The sequence below is a fragment of the Triticum aestivum genome, chromosome 7A (genome assembly GCF_018294505.1).
Source record: "Triticum aestivum cultivar Chinese Spring chromosome 7A, IWGSC CS RefSeq v2.1, whole genome shotgun sequence".
Classification (NCBI taxonomy): domain Eukaryota; kingdom Viridiplantae; phylum Streptophyta; class Magnoliopsida; order Poales; family Poaceae; genus Triticum; species Triticum aestivum.
The window spans coordinates 572,968,337-572,973,077 of NC_057812.1; the positions used below are offsets into that span (position 1 = coordinate 572,968,337).

At 36.5% G+C, this 4,741-nt stretch overlaps 1 long non-coding RNA gene across 1 annotated transcript; it reads left to right on the forward strand.

Moving 5' to 3' along the window:
- The first annotated feature begins 696 nt into the window (after positions 1–696).
- Positions 697–3,574, forward strand: LOC123152218 (uncharacterized). The gene is made up of 3 exons (XR_006476073.1): positions 697–1,196; positions 1,355–1,453; positions 1,562–3,574. It is a non-coding gene; the product is annotated as an uncharacterized lncRNA (long non-coding RNA).
- The last annotated feature ends 1,167 nt before the right edge of the window (positions 3,575–4,741 follow it).

Consider the following 4,741-nt stretch of genomic DNA (forward strand, 5'->3'; position numbering starts at 1 on the left):
AGGATGAGTGCTAAGAAAGATTGCTTTGTGAAAGTGTGTTCTTCTAGTTTTTATGAGAATAAGGATGAAGATATAAAAGTGATTGATGTGTCCCCTATTAAATCTTTGTTTTGAAATATGAATCTTAATAATGATGGGACTGGAGATGAGTCAACTTTAGTTAGAAGACGTCCCAAACATTCGGAGTCTTTAGATTTTGATGCAAAAATTGGTAAAAGTGAGATTGAAGAGGTTAAAACTTTAGATAACAACGAACCCACTATCTTGGAATTTAAGGAATTTAATCTATCTATCTATCTATATCTATCTATCTATCTATATCTATCTATCTATCTATACCTATACTAATTCTTGACTTCCTAGAAATTCCCACGTTAATTAAATTTTACAAGCCGTTAATCACGTGGGACCAAATTATAACGGTGTAGATTAATCCACGTAATGCACGGCCATCTAATCAGCCAAAGCAAAAAAATAAAAATAAAAAAATAGGGACTCCTCCATGGCTCCACGTCTCTCCACCCATGTGTGTTGTGGGCCGATCTCTGATTTTCCCGTCAAGTGTCCAGCGATTTGAAAAAAGAAAAAGGTGACTAGCGATCCTAAAAAACGGGAAAACCCAATCTGTCACACTTCTATATAAAAAAACCTGAAGATCCTATAAATAAAAATCCCCTCAATTCTGTCCTCCTTCAAAGGAGTGTCCATCCACATGTTTTATACTCCTACCTATCTTCCTCATCCTCCATCTTGCCACATCTTTTCTTTTGGACGTCAATGACTTTGGTGACCCTTCCAAGTTTGAATCAGTGTAAAAGAATTGGGTCCTATCAGATCCATCCTCTCCTGCAGGCTGTGATCCCGCTTCTCTCCACTAGAAATCTCGATTCTAATCAGTTTTCAAGTTCTTGCCATGGAGTAATCTAACATCTACTTTCAATCCAGCAGATGAATTTGTCCCAGCATAGTTGATGCAGCGGAGTTGTACCAACGACAGTTTGAGGCATGCACATGTCTCCTGCAGGACTCTCCGCCTTAATTCCATAGAAGAAAAACTTATCCCTAAAAGGCCCACCGTCATGCCCACAGGCTATGGTTTCCTTCTGTTCGTCGTGTCTCCCGACCGGATCATCATCGAGCGTTCCCTACAGCCTCTCTTGATTCCATCCATGCTGGAATCAATCAAAAAGACAGAGGTATGATGTATGATCCAGTCCATCTTCTCCTGCAGCCTAGATCTAACTTATATACGATTCGCAAAAAATCTCTAACCTATATACATATAATCATCTACCATGAATCTGTACCACCATGTTTCGAAGTAATCAACCCACCGTTTTTGTGTGCGTGCCAGTTCTGTTCTCGGCAGAATCGATCAAGAAAGGTATCGATTGGCTGATGTGTACATGAGTGTACTAGCCTCTGGACGTCAACTTGCTTCATCGTCACCGTCGTAAGTACTCAAGCTAGCGTTGTCTTGCACCAACACTGCACGAGATTTTGTTCCTCTCCAATCATTGAAATCTGGAATCTCATTAACTTCCAATTTATCGACATGCAGAAATTAATCAAACACCTACTTTTAGGCTGCTAATGAAGTGCGTGCCAGTTCTATTCTCGGCGGAATCAATTAAGAAAGGTATCGATTGGCTGATGTGTACATGAGTGTACTAGCTTCTGGACGTCAACTTGCTTCGTCATCACCGCCGTACGCACTCGAGCTGGCATTGTCTTACACAAACACTACACGTGATTATGTTCCTCTCCAATCATTGAAATCTGGAATCTCATTAGCTTTCAATTTCTTGACATGCAGAAATTAATCAAACACCTACTTTTAGGCTGCTAATGATTTTATCCAATGAAGGTTGATATAGAGAAGTAAGCGTACCATCCAATATTAGAAACATATTGGACGTCCCTCACAGTCGACAAGGCTGCCGAGCTAAGAGCTGTGGTAGACTGGTGGTGGAGATGTTTACTTGCTGGACACTGTTCGATTTTGTCACTGCATCCACTTGGCAAGTAACTCAGAACCCTTGAACCTCCTACTCATAATTTTACTCATATAGTTTATCTTTAATACTCTGTCCACAGGGTTGACTCTAGCTTTGCAATTTTGACGGCAGATTTGTGGCAAGTGCAATGCATGTGTAGGTAAATTGGCTGGACTAATACTGATTTCTTCCATCTATTGATGTTTTGAAAACAGAAAAATGGGGCCGGTGCACATTGTGGGCAAGCATTGACAGCTCATATTGTTGGTGTGTGATAACAGTTACTTCAGGGTATTTACGTTAACATTTTGAAACATTTTACATACATCTAATATTATGAGTTCTCGAATGGTATAGAAAATGGACTGACATATCATGGTTTTGCGTACAGAAACTTTGACTTGATTCGAGGACTAAGCATTCAACATGATTCAGTTTTTAGTCCATGCATATTGTTCATTTGAGAAGTTACTAGATGAACTCAAAGAACATTCTATAGTTAGCGAGCAAGCACACCGAAGCGCATAAATCATAGAGTTTTTAAGGAAATCTAGAACAACATTTTACTGGACTATATAGTGCATTAGTTTTTCTTTACGTTTAGAATGTTATCTTGGATTTTAATTAAATGGCAGTCTAGAATTTTTAACAAGGCACACGTTATATTCTGCAGATTTTATATTTTAGATAGGATACTATGAGGGACTACTCAGTTTTCATTTCTTTCGGGCATACACATCTTCACTATTACAAATGAAACATGCAGCTACAACAAGTTTGATATTACACAATTATCACAGTTTTCTAACAGTGTGCCTATGTTTAGTTGCGGTCACGCTTTTCTGAGACCAAGTTCCATATTCTCCACTCTTCTCCCACGATAGAATGTGCTTAATTTCTCTAGATAAACAAATGAAGATGTCTCTTTATGTCTATTCCTCTGATACGATGACATAATGCATATAAACCACACATATGTACCAGCTAGAGGCACTTCTCTTTCTGCCAAAGAGTTAACCTACTTCTCTTTCCGTCAAAGATTAACCTACAATTACGACACCTCCTGGCCCCAGGGTTATTGCACATATTAACCTATATTATTAGAAATAGGGAGCTTACTCATTATAACCAATCACTCCAAGCTTTCTTTTGCATGGTTGTCACATTATTTTATTTATTACAAAGCATTAGGTTTACAATATAGTCTTATTACTGATATTTTGTGTAATTTTGTTATTCAAGATTGAATAAGTACACATATATTAACATTTACGATAAGCATACAAAATATAAAAATGGGGTGTTACATCTTTTACTTATATATCCATGGAAATGTGTAAATTAAGAGTTTCTATCACCAAAGTGCATTTATATATGTTGTTCATAATATATCTCTTTTTATAAACTATGATCATAATATATCTGATTTCACACAAAAAGTAATAAAAACATAAAATCAAATCTATATATAGCTAGCCCGTGCGAATGCATGGGTTGACGACTAGTTATGATAATTGCTCTTTGATAGATTGTATTTCCTTGTTGCAATACGTGCTAAATTCTCCTCATCCCTATAGTCAAAATAAAGCTTTTACTAAACATATCGTTGATGCTTTGATGCAATCTTATGAAGAAAAACTTGAGTTGGAAGTTTCTATCCCTAGAAAACTTTATTATGATTGGGAACCTACAATTAAAATAAAAATTAAAGATCATGAATGCTATGCTTTGTGTGATTTGGGTGCTAGTGTTTCCACGATCCCAAAAACTTGGTGTGATTTGCTAGGTTTCCGTGAATTTGATGATTGTTCCTTAAACTTGCACCTTGCGGATTCCACTATTAAGAAACCTATGGGAAGAATTAATGATGTTATTATTGTTGCAAATAGGAATTATGTGCCCGTAGGTTTCATTGTTCTTGATGCAGATTACAATCCTTCATGTCCTATTATTCTTGGTAGACATTTCCTTAGAACGATTGGTGCAATTATTGATATGAAGGAAGGGAATATTAGATTCCAATTTCCGTTAAGGAAAGGCATGGAACACTTCCCTAGAAATAAGATTAAGTTACCATATGAATCTATTATGAGAGTCACTTATGGATTGCATACTAAAGATGGCAATACCTAGATCTATCTTCGCTTTTATGCCTAACTAGGGGCGTTAAACGATAGCGCTTGTTGGGAGGCAACCCAATTTTATTTTTATTCCTTGATTTTAGTTCCTAATTAGTAATAAACAATTTATCTAGCCTATGTTTTGGTTGTGTTTTTGTGTTTAATTAGTGTTTGTGCCAAGTAGAACCGTTGGGAAGACTTGGGGAAAGTCTTTTTGATCTTGCTGTAAAAACAGAAACTTTAGCGCTCGTGAGAATTGCTGCCATTTTTATTGGAGAGTGCTATTTAGTTAATTCTTTTTGCAGATGATTAATAGATAAATTCCTCACGTCAAGCAATTTATTTTAGCATTTTGGGGGTTCCAGAATTTTGCGTTAGTTACATATTACTACAGACTGTTCTGTTTTTGACAGATTCTGTTTTTTGTGTGTCGTTTGCTTATTTTGATGAATCTATGGCTAGTAATGGAGTTTATAAACTATAGAGAAGTTAGAATACAGTAGGTTTAACACCAATATAAATAAAGAATGAGTTCATTACAGTACCTTGAAGTGGTGTTTTGTTTTCTTTCGCTAATGGAGCTCACGAGATTTTCTGTTAAGTTTGTGTTGTGAAGTTTTCAAG